This window comes from Suncus etruscus, chromosome 12, assembly GCF_024139225.1.
Source record: "Suncus etruscus isolate mSunEtr1 chromosome 12, mSunEtr1.pri.cur, whole genome shotgun sequence".
NCBI lineage: Eukaryota > Metazoa > Chordata > Mammalia > Eulipotyphla > Soricidae > Suncus > Suncus etruscus.
Window position 1 is genome coordinate 57304473 of NC_064859.1, and position 20815 is coordinate 57325287.

Sequence of the window (20815 nt, forward strand, 5' to 3'; positions counted from 1 at the left end):
CTTGCCTATAGCAGACTGGGGTTTTCTGATTTTTGTTTTTGTTTTTTAGTCACATTCAGCAGTGCTACTCCTGGCTCTATGCTCAGAAATCACCCCTGGCAGGCTTGTGGGACCATATGGGATGCTGGGATTTGAACCACTGTCCTTCTGCATCCAAGGAAAACTCCCTAACTCCATGCTATCTCTCTGGCCCCAGACTGGGGTTTTCATCTTCTCTTTCCATTGTCCCATTTCATAAGATCCTCATTATAATACCCAAGTGCACAATCTCCCCACCAAGTGTAATGTTATATGCTATTTTTATACTACTTATAATGTCCAATATATGTATTTTTCCTTTGGTTTTGCTTCCACAGCCTGTGGTATTTACAACTTACTTGTAAGGGATTTTTCCAGACAGTCCTCCAGGAAGCGGACCCTGTGCAATGCCAGAAACTGAAACTCTACCATAGGTATCAGGTAAACACTTTATCCCTGTGCTATTTATCCAGTCCCAGAATAAATAGATACTTATTGTACTTCTTTAATATATTTTTCTTTCTTTTTCCTCATTCTTTACAGCCCTATCTTTCCCCTTTCTCTCTTCTTTTCCAATTTTCTCCATTCTCTCTTCATTTCCTCCTTTATTATTGTTTTCTTTCCCTTTGTTCTTTTAATCTCTTATTTTTATATTAATTATGTATTTTCTTTAGAATTATTATACTCTATTATCTAATTCTGATTGTAACTAGTAGATTGCATTTGAATGACTGTAAAAAATAGACATAAAAATAGTTTGTGACAGTGAATATAATACAGTTAAACTGCTTCATAAAGGGCAAGAATTTGATAAATGAGTTAAATATGAGTGAAACAGTCACAGAAAGCATTATTGTTTTGAACAACATATTTTACTAAAGAAAATATAGTAGCATTCTATTACTATTAGGTACTATGCTGAGCACTAGATGCATATAAATAAAAGTTTAGTTACAAAATAATCATTAACAGAGGAATTGCATGTAATCATATATCATTAAAAGATATGTATGTATAGAGGCCAGAGCAATAGCACAGCGGTAGGGCATTTTGTTTTTATATATCCAACCCAGGACAGACCCTGGTTTGATCCCCAGCATCCCATATGGTCCCCTGAGGCTGCCAGAAGTGATTTCTGAGTGCAATTTTCTGAGTGCAGAGTCAGGAGTAACCCCGGAGTGCTGCCAGGTGTGTCCCCCCAAAAAATATTAAAAAAATTAGCATATGTTGGGGCCAGCGAGGTGGCACTAGAGGTAAGGTGTCTGCCTTGCAAGCACTAGCCAAGGAAGGACTGTGGTTCCATCCCTGGTGTCCCATATGGTCCCCCAAGCAAGGAGCGACTTCTGAGTGCATAGCCTGGAGTAACCACTGAGTGTCACAGGGTGTGACCCAAAAACAAACAAAAAAAAGCATATGTTGGAGCCGGAGAGATAGCATGGAGGTAAGGTGTTTGCCTTTCATGCAAAAGGTCATTGGTTCGAACCCCAGCATCTCATGTGGTCCCCTGAACCTGCCAGGAGCGATTTCTGAGCATAGAGCAGGACTAAACCCTGAGTGCTACCAGGTGTGACCCAAAAACAAACAAACAAATAAAAGTAGCATATATATAAAAATAATTTTCTTGAAAATCAAAGCTGATATTCCTATATCTGTGTGAATTAAAAAATGTTATACAGGGACCAGATCAATAACACAGCAAATTGGGTGTTTGCCTTGCATGTGGCCAACCTGATTTGATCCCTGGCATCCCATATGGGTCCTGAGACTGCCAGGAGTAATTTATAAGTGCAAAATCAGGAGTAACCCCTGATCAATTCTAGATGTGGCCCTTAAAAAAGAAAGGTTATGCTATGTTCTAGACAGTTCATCTAAGTTAGACATAAGACGTTTTTATTTGAAAATAATTGCCTATGTTTTAAATTCATATTTATGAGATTTATTTGGATTTTTTAGATTTTACTATTTTCGGGAGGACATTTGCACTTACATTTATATATAATTTATCTTTGATTTAATGAATTCATTAATACAATTTATCTAAACAATATATACTAACCACAAAACATTTGCTATAATAACAAGAAGCTAGGATAGAATTTATTACTTTATGAAGTTTACTCTCTAAAAAATAGAGCAATATTAATCAAAATATCTTCTCAAAAGTACAATAAAAGCTTCATGAGCAATTAAAATGATAATTTATTAGTCTTGAAAGTAATCCTGGTAAAATTCAAAGACTTTGAAACGGAGGAAAATTACGAAGTTCTATTTAGTGGTATATGATATTTTTATTAAATGGATGTAGAAAAGACTTGGGTATATACTTTCTAAAGTAAAGCTTAAGTGAGGATGATGGGCAATAAGAATTAGAGAATTTATGGGTATTCTTGCCCTCTGGAACTGGAAGACCCTTTTAAGTATTTCCTTCTTCAGAACAATGGAACATTCTGAAAGTTATCAAATGCAGAAGAAAATGATAGGTTTCTAGATACTGCATTGTATCAAGTACAGTTCTTCTAACATCTCTAGTTCTTCAATTTCTCTTTTTGAACTGCATGGAATGATGACTGACTCTGATGATATAGCAGCTATTATTGATTCACTACTTTCAGTCTCTCAGGAATTTTGTTAATATTTGACATATATTGTTTTATCTTACCCCAAACTTCTTTGATTTGTAACTATCTCTGGCTTCCTATGCCAGATGTGAAACTCAAGGCACACCAAATGTAAGATCTTACTCACTACCATAAAAGCTGTTCTTTAATTTGGATTTATAGAATCATTGTCATTTTATCATGATGTTTTGATCTTTCCTAATATTTTTTACTTCTGCTTAATTTTAACCTAAATGCCTAGAGAAGTATCTTAAGTTAAAATTTGCAATATATAAATACATCATATTAAATCAGGATGGTAGTTAAACATCCTTCATTTACATTTATACATGTAGGGTTTCTAAATTTTTCAAAGTCTATTTCTTTAATATATATGCAATGATGTTATAAGGAATACAATCTTACTTGAATTTTTATTTAAATGATATATTTCAATATTTAATTTTTTAAAGACAGTACTGTTACTGAAACAGGTTTCCTCAGAACTACTTTGATAAGTTTGTGGATCTCAAATCATAAAATGTTCATGTATTTATTACTTTTAACATACACATATATATTTAGAATGTCATTTCTTAAGATAGACTTGTGTCAGACTTAGAGCTCTTATAGAAGGAGCATTCTATTTTAACTGGTTTATTGTGCTGTACATTACACCAACTATATATAACATGGGATATATGTGTAATAGTCACAGTCTAAAATGTTATCTAAATGAGCATTTTTGATGTATACTATTTAAGTAAATTTTTCCATTACCTTATACTGAGGGAACAGTTTTAAAACTCCAAATAATATGGTATTCAAAATATAGAAGTACTAGTTAAATGCAGATTACTTTTTTAGCAAGAATTCCTATGCAGTAGGCAGATAGTTCCCACATCCCATTGTGATTGACAAGCCTGACATATGGAATAGTTCACAAATTCCCAGGTGACTGACAGATGGAGAATAGAAAGGCGGATAAAGTTGCCTAGAGAGCTGAGGATGATTTCATATTCAGCGGTTTTGATCAAAAGGATTCCAGATCTCACACTAAATTTAGCACCGCTGGCAATTAGTGCATGATTTATTCAGTCCTTTCATTTGCTGGTTGACAAATGGAAAACAAGCACAAAATTAAAAATAAGTTTATTTCCAGCATTTTCTGATATTTAAAATGTGTGTGTCTTTGTTTGCACATAAATTAACATGAGATGAATTTATAGTGAGATTAAATCTGAACTGGAGAGGCAAGCAATAAATAAGAGCTTTTTTATGTATCATTCGAGTAGAACAGGTGTTTGAATTAAGAAATACTAATATGTTTAGCAGCACGGCTCCACCTTTAGCATTAGGGAGTTGATGCTTTCCTAAATTTAGAATAATCTTTCCACAATTTAGAGTTCTTTCATAAGCTTCCAACCTAGGTGACCATCTGTACGACAATATTAATACTCCTCAGTCTAGTAAGAATAATAATAATAATAATAATAATAATAATAATAATAAAAAGACTAAAAACAACTCCCTGTTACCAGGCTTTCTGCTTCCTGATGACTGACGGCTAGGCTATAGCCTTTACTTTCAGGTTTCTGACTCTTCGATTTCCCTGGTGAAAGGCAGCAGACACCGAGTCTGTCCTCTCTTATGTCTCTTTAAACCACCTTATAAGATTGCCACCTTTTCTGCACTATCCTTCATGCTAGACTATGTGGCACTCTGTTTCCAATTTTTCTTCCGATTTCATGGAAAAACAATGAGATGAGGGAGCTGTGCTGATACAAACCTTCTGTTGTGTTACAGCGAGTTAGAATGCGACAAAATCACGTTCAAAATTGGAGGAGGGCAGAACTAGCCTTTCCGGGAGTTTCAGATAGGCAGAGACACTTTTCAGCACATTGACTGACATTGTTTGAAAATGAATTGAGCAAAAACCTCATTCTTTCAGTAGTTAAAAATAAAAGCATCGTGTCTGAAAGACCTTGTGAGGAAGAGGAGGTGTATCTGTCTATCTCCTCGGAAATTCTCTTGGCACTGTCTTATGTAGATGCTTAGAAAGATGAATGAATTTCTTGAAATTCTGTCGAATCTGAAAGGATGTATGAGTGAGAAATACCATAGCATCCTTAATGGAGCAGAAAGGATCCACTGAGGCAACCCAAAACTCAATGCAAGCTATCTTTTCTTCTATTCTTTTTGTCTTTATCCTTTCTTTTCTTTGCTTGTCTATTTTCTTTCCTTTTCTTTTCTCATTTTCTTCTTTAATCTTCCTCTCTTTGCTTCTCTTCTCTTCTTTTCTCCTCTCCCCTCCTCTCCTCTCCTCCCCTCTCCCCTCCTCTCCTCTCCTCCTCTCTCCTCTCCTTGCCTCTCCTCTCCTCTCCTCCCCTAGCCTCCCCTTCCCCCTCCTCCCCTCTCCTCTGCTCTCCTCTCCTCTTTTCTTTTCCTCTTCTCTCCTCTCTCCTCTCCTCTTCTCTTCTCTCCTCTGTTCTTGTCTTCTCACTATATCTGGCAGTGCTCAGGACTTACTCCTATCTCCGCACATAGGGAAAACTCCTAGCAGTGTTCCAGAAAACATATGAAGTGCCCATATTTTGAATTTAGGCTGGCCACATGCAAAGCAAGAGCCCTACCTGATGCTTTATTCTCCAGAGCACCCAGTTCTGAGGATGCTGTACTTGTGATGGATGACTAAAACTAGGAGGTCAGGAGTAGATGTTAGGGATACTTAAATATTTTTTTAAATTTGATTTGTATTCTAGGCCTAGTATCCAACTTTATTTGTATTCATTATTCACAGTGGGAACCAGAATGGTCTTTAAAATAGCATAAAATCCACTTAAATTATAATGGAAAGACTCACGTGCAATGTGATGCTTTAATTACTGTTAAGCTAACCTTGGGATATGGGAAATGTCAATTTTCATTGGCCACATGAAGGCTGAGACCAGGTTTTTGCCTGCAGATATGTGCAGTCAGTAGGGAAGCAGCTCAGGGGTATAGCAGTGCCTGAGGAGCTCCCACTGAGCTTCAAATCTGCCTCCCCGCTTTTCCACACACCCTGGGGCACAAACAACATTTATTACTATTTTTCTGCTCCTCTGCAATGCCATCCTGGTTCCTTCATAGCAGCCCAAAGATATTTACAGACAAATGGGTCAGGTAAGCCACATTTCTTTTCCTTTCCTTCTTTTTATTTATTTTTTGCTTCATAGACTTTCCTGGGTGACAGGTTTCAGTTTTCAGTCACCTGGACAAGGCAAAGGAAACTTAAAGCAAGCTAGCCTGGATCTTACGACTCTACTCTTTGAAGCCACTGCCCAAGTGACATGCTCCCGTCATGTATTCTCTATCATCTGTATCTACACATAATTCTACCTGTCAATTTTGAGCTTGCAGAATGAACACTGGATCAAGAAAATACCTAGTGGCATCTGAAAATCAGTCTGATTGCCCTGCTGAAGATTCTGTCTCTGCTTTTTTAAGTCTACAGTTTTGGTTAGGTAAGGATGGAAACAAACCATGAACTCTACAAAGAGATTTTAAAGTTTAATTTATACAAAGTATAGGCAAAGTTAAGCTAGATATTAAATGAGACAGACTGAGTTTTCTTTGCTTTTATTTCCTTTTAATAGTACTCTTATTATGATAAGAAGGGAGACACAGACCAGTGAGATGATACAGTAAGTAGGCAGTGTATAGGGCACTTTATTTGCAGCATATGACCAGGTGTCTGATACTGTTGCAGCAAACGATTCCATGATTTCTCCAAGATTTATCCCTGAGCACAGAGACAGGAATAAGCTATGAGCACTGCAAGGTCAGCAACACAAAATCAAGAATATGAACCCAATCACTAGATTGTATCAAAAATTAAGTTATGAATTATTTATGTGGATACACTAAGTATAGGAATAGAGACATGTAGAGATATAACTACTTTCATTTTGAATAATGTGAGTTTTTGTTAAAAGCAGCATTTTTGTGATATTTCGGATTAATATTATTCTTTAGTTTGATTTTTCTTTTTTCATTTCTTTAGGGCTTTTTTCTCATTTATTTATTGAATTAAATGATTGGCAATATTTTATTTTGTTTATACTATCATGATGTCAATTTATTATTGGATGAAAGAGAGTTCTATCCATGTCATGTTAGAGAAAAATGAAGAAGGAAAAAATTTGTTTTCAATAAGATGTTTTCCTGAATAAAACTTTCAAAACAGAATCTTTAAACTGACTTACACAAGTTTTGTCATACTTGCATACTTTATTATTATAATGCTAAAAACTAGTACCAAATTTAAGTTTTGCCTAAAAATACTTGCATAAAGTATTAATTATTGCAAGAGATAATATATAAAGCAAAGAATAAGGCAACATTTGAGGAATTATTTCTGAATTCCAGATATTCAGTTTGAAGTATTGACAAATATTCCAACAAATACTCAAGTATTAACAAATACTTTGGAATTTTCTATTAGTTTTCTAAAATATATTTTTGCTAAAATAATATAAAGTACCTGATTAAATTAAAATATATGTTCAAAGCAGAACCATATTGAGTTTAAAAATTAACTCACTTAGTCACATAGAATACAGTATCAAATTCATATCCTCTTATCTACTCCTTTAAACAAATAAAATGTTCATGATCTTATACAGTTTAGTTGAACCAAAAATATGCTATGTGATCTAAATATGTCCTTCAATGTATGTGTTGGTCAACATAACTTTTACAATTCATTAAACCTCTGAGAATCTATTAATCTATGTCTGTTTTCAATCAAGTATCAATTTCAATCTTATCAATAATATCTTTTTAATAATGTTATTTAAAAAGTATATGTGGTATCTTATTTCTTCAAAGAATGTCTACCTGAAATAATTACTAAGTAACTGTTTTCTGAATATATTCTATGTATTTGTAAATTGAAAAACTTCTCATCTTAAGCTTTTTTCAATTTTATTGAGTTTTTTTTATATGTTAAAAATGGATAATGAAGGGCTAGAGTGATAGTGCAGAGGATAGAATGCTTGTCTGGCATGTGCTGACAAGAGTTTAATCCCCAGTATCACATATGGCCCAGCAGGAGTTGTTCCTGAGTGCAGATGCAGGAAAATCCCTAAGCACTGCTGAATGTAGCCCAAAACAAAAAGGTGGGTAAAGAACAATATGTTAAACATATAAATAGAAAATTCCTTCTTATTCAGATATGAAAACTAAAGCATTGATTCATATTTTTAAATATAAGATTTGTCTATAAGATATTCAGAGTAAATAAAGTTGACTATCTTTTAAAATTTTACATTGGTAGTTATAGCTATACTACAGTGGGTAGAGAGTTTGCCTTGCATGCAGTGAGCTATGGGTTCATTCTCTGGCACCCAATATGGTCCACCAGAACCACCAGGAGTAATCCCTGAGCACAGAACTAGGAGTAACTCATAAGCATGGTGGTCACTGTGCCTAAACACAAGGAATAAAGAGGAAAAAGTCTGACCAAATTGTAAAATTCGTACTATATTTAACTTTATATTTACATATATTTAAATGTAAATACATATTACATTAATTTTTATATTTTACATGTATGTTTATTTATTTTTATATATTTTAGAATGCATAATGTTCCAGGCATACAACATTGTTTTACCATATCCATATCAAAGTACCAGCATTTCTCCACCAATATCTCTATCACCATATCTCTATCTCCACCAATATCTCTTTGCCATCACATTTGTTGGCAAATTGTTATGTAGGCCAATTCTCTGGTTTGCTCTCATTTGGCCATTGTTTGAGTTTCCTTTTTATACTTTATGCTATACATATGAGAGGGATAATATGGTATTTGTCTTTCTTCCATTAGCTCATTTCATTCAACAAGATACCCTGTAGTTCCATTCACATGCAAGTAAACTTCAGGGTTTCATCTTTTCTTCAAAATATATATATATATATATATATATAAAATACATAATTATATACATTTATATATTTATCTATAATGTAATTTTAAATACATATATTTATATATTTACATATAATATATCTGATATAATATAACATAATATATGCATATATATGTTCGATATATATTGTAAGTATATATACAAATATACACACATATACCTTAGTTTGTTTTTGTGGGGTTTTTGTTATTCACTCATCTGTTCTTGGGAACTTGACTTACATTATTTCCAATTTTAGTATATGTACTGCTGAAACGATCATTTACATTATTTCCAGATGTTGAGCAATATGCAGTAACACAGGGGTGTGAATATTTTTAATACTAACATTTTAGAGCTCTGGGGGAAATATAAAAAGTGGAATATGGGGCCAGAGAGACAGCACAGAGGTCAGGTATTCGCCTTGCATGCGGACAACCTGGAAAGAACCTGGACCTGGAAGGAACCCTGTTCAATTCCCAGCATCCCAATATGGTCCCCCAGCCTGCCAGGGGCGTTTTCTCATGGCAGAGCCAGGTGTGACTCCTGAGTACCACTGGGTGTGTCCCCCAAACCAACCAACCAATCTATAAATAAAATTTAACAAAAATGTGGAATGTTTGGATCATAAACTCAGTTCTTAATTTTTTGAGAAGTCAACAGCCATTTTTTGTAAAGACTGAACAGATGACAATCTCACCAAGTCGATGGGAAGGTACACTTTTCCCAAATTTCTCATCAGAACTGCTTGTTTCTACTCTTGATGTCTCTCTTGTGAGGAGTAATATTTCATTGTCATTTTAATATTCATTTCTCTGATGATAAGCTATGAAGAGCATTTTTTACATATCTATTAGTCATCTGTATCTCTTCCTTAAAGAAGTGTCAATTTTGTTCAGATCCCATTGTTTATGCTTTTGTCCTACATTTTATGAGTGCTTTATAAATCTTGTTTATTAGAACTTTGTCAAATGTGTTGTGAGAGTACATGCTCCTCCATTTACACAGGAGTCTACTTTTTCTAGTTATCATTTATTTCACAATGTCAAACATTTTAATTTAGTGTACTTAATTTGTTTATTTTATTTTCTTCTATTATTTTGGCCAATATAGCACATTATTGAAAATACCTCTGAGGCAAAATCAAGGAAAGTTCTGACTGTTTTCCTGATGTATTTTATGGGTTGAGGACTGATAATTATGTCTTTATTTTTATTTGACTTGTATATGGCATAAATATGAATTGAGAATTTTTTTTGCATTTGACTGACAATGTTTCCTCATTGTCTCATCTATTGAAGAAACTTTCTTCATTTCATATAATTTACCCTTTTTTACATATTAATTATGATATCACCAATCATTTATCTTTGGACTCTCAAATATACTCCATTAGTTTTAGAATCTCCATTTATCCCATATCATGCAGTTAAGAATACTACAGCTTTATTAATATAATTTAAGCAGGGCAGATCAAAATCTTCAGTCTTGAGCTTTCCTTCTTGCCTACTGACCTTTTTTCACTACTGCTCTTTTTTCACATATCGTTCCACTAGTTTACATTTTTCTTTCTCATCACCTCCCACTAGTCAATGCATATAATGATAACTACACTGTCTCACAAATTAATTAAACTCCGCTTAATATTTCTTAATAAAATTTGTGATAAAACATAATTTTTTCATTTGCCAATTTATGGACATAAACATTATTTAAATGTTTAATTTTAAAGAATTCATAGATATCTGACTAAAATAAAACAGTAAGCACTACTAAATTAAATTATTTATTTTTTCTTTATCTGTAATAGCTTATGTACTTCAGAATACATTATTTAAAATATTTACTACAATTAAATTAAAAATATTTCCACCTATATATAAATGACTTGGCACATCCACAACTAAAATTTCTCTCAACCACAAAATGACATCTCTATTCATTTCTTTTGCTTACTCCCTCTTTCCCTTCTGGAACCATTCTTTTCACCAAGCCTTGGATTAGATTTGTTTTATTTCCTACTTCATTGGATACCTACTTGCTATTTTGTTTATTTTATTTTTTAAATAAAATCTTTATTTAAGCACCATGATTACAAACATTTTTGTAGTAGGCTTTCAGTTGTAAAAAATACTTCAAGTCGCAACTATTTATCCCCAAAGAAAACAATTTTATATTTTATCTCAATTTCTTATTTCACAATTTAAAATAATAGCATTGCATAAATATATTTGCTACAACTTCTTTATTTGATTATTTTATCTATTTATTTAAGTTTATTTTATGTTTGGTTATTGTGAAAAATGTTACCATGAACATAAAGGTGCAATAATGTTATTCTGGCTATTATTTATAAGTAAGGATTTAAAAACATATCTAGAGCTATTATAAATAATGTTACTATGTACATAGGAATGCAAAGATATTTTAAAGCTTATTTTTTTTCAGGTGAGAGATAGTACAGCAGGTATGTTGCTTGCCTTGCTCAGACAACCCAGGTTTTATTCAAGGTATCACATATGGTGTGCTCTTGTTGGCCCTATAGCTTACGATTCTCGAACTCTGAAATAATACTAAACTCATGCCAACATCTTTTTAAGCACCTAAAATTTTGCTGCTGGACTTCTACAGTAAACCCAGAAACACAACTTGATCCAAATAAACAATGCCAGTGATTTCTTCTATATCATAGTTATTATAAAATACACACTCAGATGCAATTGAGTCAAGTGGCATTTGGGCCAGAAGAATAGTACAATGGGCAGAGCAGTTGCCTTGCACATAGCCAACCCTGGTTTGATGCTCGACATTCCATACAGTCCTTGAGCACTGCTAGGTGTGGCCAAAAAAGCAACAACAACAACAACAACAACAAAAACCAAACAAACCAAATAGTGGTACCAACTTGAATTCCACAGTCCTCCCCCACCCCAATTTCCTTTAACTTTTTGTTTTATCTTTGTTTCTTCTTTGTTTCTTTCTTTCTTTCTTTCTTTTGTTCTTTCTTTTCTTTCTTTCTTTTTCTCTTTTCTTTTTCTTTCTTTTCTTTTTCTTTCTTTCTTTCTCTTTCTTCTTTCTTTCTTTCTTTTCTTTCTTTCTTTCTTTTCTTTTCTTTCTTTCTTTCTTTTCTTTCTTTCTTTCTTTCTTTCTTTCTTTCTTCTTTCTTTCTTTTCTTTCTTTCTTTCTTTTCTTTCTTTCTTTCCTTTCTTTCTTTCTTTCTTCTTTCTTCTTTCTTCTTTCTTCTTTCTTTCTTTCTTTCTTTCTTTCTTTCTTTCTTTCTTTCTTTCTTTTCTTTCTTTTCTTTCTTTCTTTCTTCTTTCTTTCTCTTTCTTTCCTTTCTTTCTTAAACTGGGGCAGAGGCCTGTGATCTATTGGCAGTGAAGAATAAGGCGAGTAAAAACAACTCATTTTGTGGGATGGAGGATTAGGGGTCTAGGCAGCCAGGTCTGGCCTAGCCTAGCCCAGCCCAGCCCAGCGGGGTCATGGGTACTGGCAGGGATATAGTGCTGGTGGAGGGTACCAGGAGCTCTGAAGTCAATGGAGTTTTGTGCCAGGTAGTACTTGCTTAGTCTGCATAGCCTAGCAGGGGTCCTCAAACCTTTTAAACAGGGGGCCAGTTTCACTGTCCCTCAGATCATGTAGGGTCTGACTATAGTAAAAACAAAACTTATAAACGAATTCTTATGCACACTGCATATATCTTATTTTGCAATGAAGAAACAAAACAGATACAAATACAATATGTGGCCCGCGGGCTATAGTTGAGGCCACTGGTAGAGTTTGGAGCAGTCGGTAATCTTGTGGTCCAGGGCTCCACAGAAGCACAGCCACACCCTCCTACTATGTCCAGTATGGAATCAACTCCACAGTGCCAGCACGTGTAGATGAGTGGCACCTTCTCCTGACCTCCAGCAGTAGTGCTTTGAGGTTCAATAGCACCAAATTCAAAGGAGGCCTTGTTTGATAAGGTGGTGGCAATATTTCCTAAATGTGCCGTGTCCGGTACACATAATTCTCATTCTCCTCAGGCATGTCATAATTGATGACGTGCTGTATAGCAGGGAAGTCCAGGCTCTGAGAGGCAACATCCATGGCCACCAGAAAATGTCCTTCATGCCTTGCCAGAAGGCGATCAATATCCTTGGTAAGTTCTTTCTGGTCTTTGCCCCAATGGATGGTCATTGGCTTGAGCAGCAGGGTACTTTTGGATAGTATCCACATCTGTTTTCTTCTTAGCAAAGATGAGCACAGGTGGGGACATCTTCTGCAGGCATTGTAGCAAGTATACCACCGTGGTTTCTTCCATCACATATCCCACTTCCTGGTTGAGATCTAAAATGGCAGTGCCAACATGGCCAACGTTGATTGTGGGGAAAGTTCTGTATCTTTTTTGGCATTGTGGCATTGAAAGCAGAGTTTGCCTCAGGGTCAGTGAAATAGAGAAGGTGATGTGGATTGTCGACCATTTTGGGGAGCTGTCCTCCTGCAGCAGAAACAGTATATTTCAGAATGCCATGTGTCTGACGGGCCAGCTACCTCCAGCTGCAGATGATGAGGCCATATAGGCAGCTTCTTTCTCCTGTTCCATGCAGGACATGATTAAGTGGGAGCATGAACGACAAGTGTCTTGAAGGTGATTGCCAATATTATCTAGGCTTAAAAAAATGGTGGGGATGCTCAGAGATCTGAATGGGTGTCCCGGTGGAGAATTCCTTTCTTCTTTTGGTCTCACAGGATGACTGCAGGAAATTTCATCTCTTGAGCGATTCTTGATGTGAGGGCGGGATCCTATATTCCTTCACCAATATGTGGTATTTTTATGGAACTTGCTCATGCCCCTCCTCAGACCCTGCTCAGCACATATCAGGGTGGGGGTCCAGCTGGATTTTATTTGGGTCATCAGAGGTGATCCCCTTTGCCATCTCCTTCATAGACATCAAGGCTTGGCTATAGACCACACTTTCCAGAATCTTCTCTTCTTCCTTCAGCTGCTTCTCCTTGGCTTATTCCTTTACTTTGAGGTGCTTATATTGATCTAGGAGGCTTATGTTGGACTGGGATGTCTTGTTGTTCCTTCTCCTCAGCTCCCTTGCACCATTACTGCAGAAATTTCTGGAGTAGCAAGCAGTTTGGCACTGACTCAGGGCACATAGTCTTCATCATCCTCATTCTCAGCTCAGAATGTTTTCTTTGTGACAGTCACTTCCTCAGTGTGAACCCATTTACATTCAGGTTCCCACTCCTTCATTGTCTCAATACTTAATCTTGAACGGGTACAAGCAAAGCCTTCGACTTCAAAGGAGGATCTGGTCAATCACTGGTCTGGAAGCAAACTTTGATACAAGAAATAATCTACACACAGTGAAAAGGTACACAGTTAAAAGGTACAAGAATGGGTTTAGGAATTCTAACACTCAAGCACTCAAGCCAGGAATTCAACCATCCAAGCTTTCTGCTCCTAAAAAGAAAAGCAGCTTTGTGGATGAAGCCTGAAGAAAGAGCACCTGCCATCCTCAGAACCCTGATTTTTACTGACAAGAAAATAGGCCACACCTAGAGTGGGAGAAGAATACCAAGTAAGGAATAATCCAATCTCCCATCACAAGGGTCACAACCCCAGGGTGGAGTATAATATTGATAAGGGGTAATCCAACACTAGATCAAGTTATTAGGAGCTAGGGTAGAGTATGAATATCCATTAGGATAGGACCCAGTAATCAATAAAATGGGTGCCATTCCCAACAAATTGTGATGTTGACCCTTTCCTCATTGCTTGTTGGCCTCCTAAAAGTCCTCTTTGGAGAGATGTCAACTCAGACCTACCCAATTAAAAAAAAGACATTTCTGACAACAACAACAATCAACAAAAATGTATGGGTCCACGTATGAAGTGCTGCCTGGAATAAACTGGAAACATAACCTCAAAAATTAAGTTAGTGGTTTTCATATTCTTCTGATATTTCAGGGTTGGTATTGTTTAAATATATGGATTTTCAAGTTTTATTTTAAAACAATTTTATACATTTTTATAGAGGTTAGCAATTTATATTTTTTTACCAACTGTGTACCAGAGTGTCATTTTTTCATCCTTGACAGCAATTGTTCTCTTCAATATTTTTCTAGATAAGCCATTATTTTACTATAAAGTGATATTTATAGTGGTGTTGGTTTGCATTTCTTTAATATTGAGTGATGGTGAGAATATTTTCTATGTGTCTGAGGGCCATCTGGATGTTTTAATTTGAGATCTATTTAGGCCATTTGGCTATTGTGTGCTTACCTTTTTAGTGTTTAACTGATTGAGTACATTAAATGGTTTTCTAACTTAAATTCTTGTTAAATGAATGGTGTGATAATATCTTTATCCATGTGCTAGCTTCCTTTTTATTTCTGTTATAGTTCTCTTATCTTTTAGAAGCATTTTAATTTTAGATAACCTTACCTATTTTTCTTGCTTTGGCTTCCTTTGCCATTAGCTGCAACTTCTAGGCCATCTCTGATTCTGAGTCCCAGAAAGTCACATTTAAAAACTAATTTTTTCTTTATTATTTTAGGGCCACAACAGCAGCACTCATGATTAATTCCTGGCTTTGCGGTCATAAATTTCTTGGCAGGCTCAAGGGACCATTTGAGATGCAAAAGATTGAACCCAGGTCAGCAGTACGCAAGGCAAACACCCTACCCACTGTATTAGATACTTGGCCCCATTAAAAACTTATTTTATGATGCCAAACCTGATAGATCTTTTAAATATATTCGGGTTGATTTTCATGTATAGAATAATGTAGGAATCTCATAAGAGATATATGCAAAACTATGAAAAATCATGAGTATACAGGCCTGCAGTTGAAAATAGCACTCTCAGGAGGATAGGGTGAGCCAAGTTACTTCCTACTTAAGCCACATAAGCTGCATTCTTCACCCATAAAGGCTGCTTTGTCATTGGTCTTCTTCATCACTCATTAACAGCTCTCTGCAAAGACTAATCTAACCTAAACTTCATGTATGCTGTTATTTGGGCTGACATTATCAGGACTTTATTCAGAATAAGTATGGTCATTCTCCCATTGTATTCTAGTACTTCTGAAAACCCTGGCAGCTGAAACCACAACCACAAAAGCTGCAATATGTGCAGTAGTGTTTGAAATTCTTGGAACACATGTCTGTTTTTGTGGATGCATTACTTTTCCAATGTTTTAAATACTCTGATTTTTTTGATAACACACCAACTTAGACACCAATGTGTATGTGAAGCTACCTAATGTTCAGAAACAGAAGTAACAGAATTATCAACTAGCAACAAAAGCTTACTAAATCCCTGATAATGCCTAATGAACTCACTCAGAGATACAATAACTTTCAAAAAGTTTCTTGCTATACTCTAATTTTCTTTAATTCAATTTCATCTTTCTTATTTACTTTTCTTTTTTCAATAATTTTGTTCCAACATACATGTAAACATGAGTTATTATCAACTATGTTAACTCTGTATTATGGATCTTTAATAAAGTTATTTATTAAAAACAATAATGTAATGATATAGCTTGTTATTTTTATCTTTGCATAGGCTGTTTTCTTAATTTTATTTCTTTTAACTCATTGTTTATATATAGAAATAAAACATTTGTCTGCATAATTTTTGACTTTTGCTACTTTACTGATAATCATGAACTATTCTTCCATTCCTGAGATGAATGACATTTGGTCACAACAAATGATTCATTCTCTTTATGGGTTGTTGGATTTCATTTGTCAAGATTTTGTGGAAGGGTTCTTGCATCAATAAACTAGAATATTAATCTACATATTTCACTTATTTTCTTTTACTTTTCAGGTTTGGATATCATGTAATTTTTTGTCTTGTAGACTATTTTAAATGGATGTTAGAAAAATTTTAATTGTTAAAATTTTGAAAATTCACTGTGCTTATGTCTTTGATTTTTTTTCTTAGAGACACTTGACAACTCTTTAAATTTGTATATTCGTTGATTTACTAAAAGTCTAATTATCCCTTGTTAATTTTGTATTGTTATATGATTCTGAAATAATTATCCCTCTTTCTCTATATTAACAGTTGTACATTTACCTCTTTCAACATTTTATTCTTTTAATCAAATGTAGTTTTTGGTCTTGAGAAAGCACAATAACAGTTATTAATTTTGAATTATACTTTTGTTGCAGTCACCTTTGTATCATTGTTTTGACTTATTTCTTTCTGCTTTGATTTTTTGTAACCATCTAGTAGTTCTCAGATCTCACTTCTGGCTCTGTGTGCAGAAATCACTCCTGGTGGGTTTGGGGTCCATATGTAGTATCAGATATTTAACCCAGGTCTGTCACATGCAACGTAAAGACCATACCCACTCTACTATTGCCTTTGCCATATTTTTTTCCTTTGATTTTCATTCAGGTTAGATCCTTTCAATATTACTATAGTTTTTTTTGTTTAATCTGAGACTTTATTTTTGCTAATGTAAACCTTTATTATATCATCCTGGGCAGTATCACATCTGTGGTGCTCAAGGTTTATTTTTGACTCTTCAGGAGTCATTCTTGATAGTCCTCAAGGAACATAAGGTTCTGGGATCAAACTTGGGTTGCCATAGGAAAGAAAAGCTATTACCTTCTGCACTATCTCTCAGATTGTTGAAAAATCTTCCTCTAAACAGTATCTGATAGTTTGTCATTTTTAAATTACTATTCAAGAAATTATTTTTACCATCTTTGGTTCAATAGTTGAACCAAGAGTTACTTACAAGTATGTTGCTTGGTTATCATAGGCATATATTTCTCCTATATAAAGATGCTTGTTATGACTTCAATCTTTACCTATTTGTTAACTTTATTTTTTGTCCTGTCATGTGATCTGTAATCTAGAATGCTATATGTGCACTTGATATGAATATGTATATATAAATGCAAATTTATGTTTATGCATATGCATGTGTCTCTCTTATCCATCTAATGAGATACTTAATTTAATATCATATATAAATTTATTGCTAATGTAGTCTTTAAATATGTCCACTATTTCAAGTGATATTTAGAGGAACCCTATCTATGTTCTATTGCTGTGAATATAAATAAGATTTTTCAGTATTTATATTTTTCCTAAAGGATTTCTTCTGAAATGTCATATAAACCATTGTTAATAGCTTATTTATGTTATTATTTTCTTTAGCTATCTTCAATCTTTCTCACCGACTTCATTATTCAATATTTATATAACTTTATTTTAGACCTTTTGCATTTAATTTTTTTCCTTCAGTTATTTAAAACTTAATGTTGTATTCTCAGTTTGGGTACGGCTAAGTATTTCTTTAGGATTTAAGTATTTCTTTTAGTTTGGATGTTTTTAGGAGTTTCTTAGGAGATTTCTTAAGTATTATGTTCTTTTGGGGGGGATATTCAACAGTTCTCAGAGATTACTCCTGGGTCTGTGCTCAAAAATTGCTCCTGACAGGTTTGGGATACCATGTGGGATTCCAGGGATCAAACCTAGCTTAGTGAGGGTAGGCCACATGCAAGGCAAATGCCCTACCTGCTATGCTATCATTCCTGCCCAAGAATCATATTCTTTGCTGTGTTTTTCTCTGTTTACCTTTTGATTTTCCATTACCTTGATAGCTTCTCTTCTAAGACCATCTATTTCTTTTAGAATGTATTCAATTTTTCCTAAATCTTATTTCTCCACTTTCACTTGACTTATTATTGTCATCCTATCTTCAATTTCTGATATTGTTTTTCTGTTATAACGAGCCTATATATTGCAGTAGAAATACAAGAATGTGTTTAATTATATGTATTCTTAAAGTCCTGCATCTCTGGATTTTTTGAGGGGTGGGGCCAGGCCTCCCAATCAGTGTTCATATAATTCAAAGACAACTCATGAGAGTATTTATGCAAGTGGGTGATAAGCTTCAATGCTAAGATCCAGTCATGTGCCAATCTGGGTCATTAGTTTAGGGATCCTAAAGTACAAACTGAGTTCTGGGGTCTTATGTATCAGAGACCAAAGAACCAAAAGATGCCAGAGTCAAACTTGAACCCTGTACATGTAATATATATGTACTCTTGATCATGAACCTTCCTTTCTAGCTTGATTTATATTTTAATTTAATACCTTCAATCTCATTGTTGAAGACCTCTTTAAGCTCTTCAATGTTTTTTTTAATATTTCAAAATATCTTTTTATCATTAATGAAGATACTTTAACTTCCTATCATTTTGTTATTATGGATCTTCCAAAGCCTTTATCTTTTACAGTTTTCTTATTTTGAGGTATCATTTTTCTGAAAAAAAATTACTTTACTAAAATTATGTTTTAGTAAATATGATTTAGAGCACTGTTAATGATAGTGGTCCAGAAGTAAAATGTTTCAATACCATCAGTCAACTGTGTCCATGAGTGTCCATGGGTCTCAACCCTTTACTTGGTGTACTCCTGAAGGATCCCCACTCCTATCATATATATATATATATATATATATTATTAATGAGCACCCTGTGAATGCTTGTTTTTCCCTCTGGTTATCTTATTTTTCTTTCCTTAAGGTGGTGCTATATCTTTAATGTTTAAATTTTCTTTGTTATATGGTCAATGTGGGTATGTAGAATGAGGGTAATAAGATCAAAAACTTTTTTGGGAGTGTATGGATATAATGCATAATAGCATGCGTGAAGGAGATGGTATGTGTCTTCCTGCTGATTTTCCATATGGTGTTCACTCAAGACCCTTACCCATGACAAATATCTGTATTATAGTTTTCTGCTTCTTGGTCAAATTCTGCTATCCCCTAGAAATAGAGGTACGGAGCAAATCACAGGTCTTGTTCTTATTCTAAAACACCAGCAAATTTTATTTATTTATTCATTTGATTATTTATCATTAATCTCATATTTCTGCCCAGCCTGAAATTCTGTTCACTAAAATTATGTACTATAAATTTTATAGTCTTTGATCTCCTCCAGCAGGTTCAGTTCTGCTAGTAACAATGGTGATTAAAATATGCTATTATTTATCTCTGCCTAAATTCAATCCCCCAAATCTATTTATCACAATGGCCAGTCTTTAGATATGGAGAAATATTTCATTTCATGAATGCCAGACTGAGAATTGATAAGATTTGTCTTTCCTTTTCTGTAATTTGTAGTTGATTTCTGATTTATATTAATGGGAAACTTCGCTAGTTTCTATTTTGACATTTATTAAAAAGTGTATTTAGCCATAAGAAATATGTTTCCATGACTATATTATGCCGTTAAAGAAATTTTAGAAAATTGGAAAGAAAACACATCAAAACAATAATATATATTATCATTTTCTTAGTAGTGCCTAAAAGCAAACTTCTTTTCTAGTGAATTGAAATTATGCTGCTAGTATAATTATTTTTATGTTACAAATTTGTTTTGAAAAGATTTAAAGATATTATTGCATGCCTGCGCCTACATTAGTTGTGACATTAAATATAACAGTCACATTATGAAAGCAGATCAAGTATACAATGAGAGCTAAAAGAATAAAGAAGTTGCTTTATATTTTACTTACTAAAATATTATTCAGTTCAAAGGAAAAGAGAAAACCTTACTCTTTCCTCCATGTAGACTGGAAGTTATAAGATAAAGCCAAATACCAGATCACAATGAAAGCCTGTGTTGAATACAGGCCGGTGGGGAAAAGGGACTTAGAGACATCAGTGATGGGAATGTTGTACTGGTGAAAGGGGGTGTGGGTGTTCCTTTTATGACTAAAACCCAATTACAATAATATTTGTAATCCACGATGTTTAAACAAATACATTATTTAAAAATACAAATTTAAATATATAGATATATAAATATAGAAAAGCTTGGAATACTTGAACAATAAGTAACTCAATTAGGTGACACATGTTCCTAAAAATTAAATCAAGTTATAGATACATCAATGCACACATAAAAAAAACTCATATTAACATATACAACACAGGACAATGAATTTTAATAAAGTCACAAAGGCAACTTAAAAGAGAAAAAAGTCTTTTCAAAAATAGTGTTAGATTCATTCATTGGGTCTCTATAAGAAAAGAATAAATATACTAAAATTCACACCTTATACAAAACTCAGTGTCTTGGATCACAGATCTAAGTGTAAAACTGAAATTAAAAGTAATCAAGAAAGGGAAAAATAAGAGGACAATTTCAGTTCTGCTTTAATAAAAAACTTTTAGATATTCTATTAAAAACAACATTTGAATAAGTGTTCAA

The 20815-nt window shown here is 34.0% G+C and overlaps 1 pseudogene; it reads right to left on the minus strand.

Annotated features, from left to right (window-relative positions):
* Positions 1 to 12324: 12324 nt before the first annotated feature.
* LOC126024223 (probable ATP-dependent RNA helicase DDX41) lies at positions 12325 to 13817 on the minus strand (annotated as a pseudogene).
* Between the last annotated feature and the right edge of the window lie 6998 nt (positions 13818 to 20815).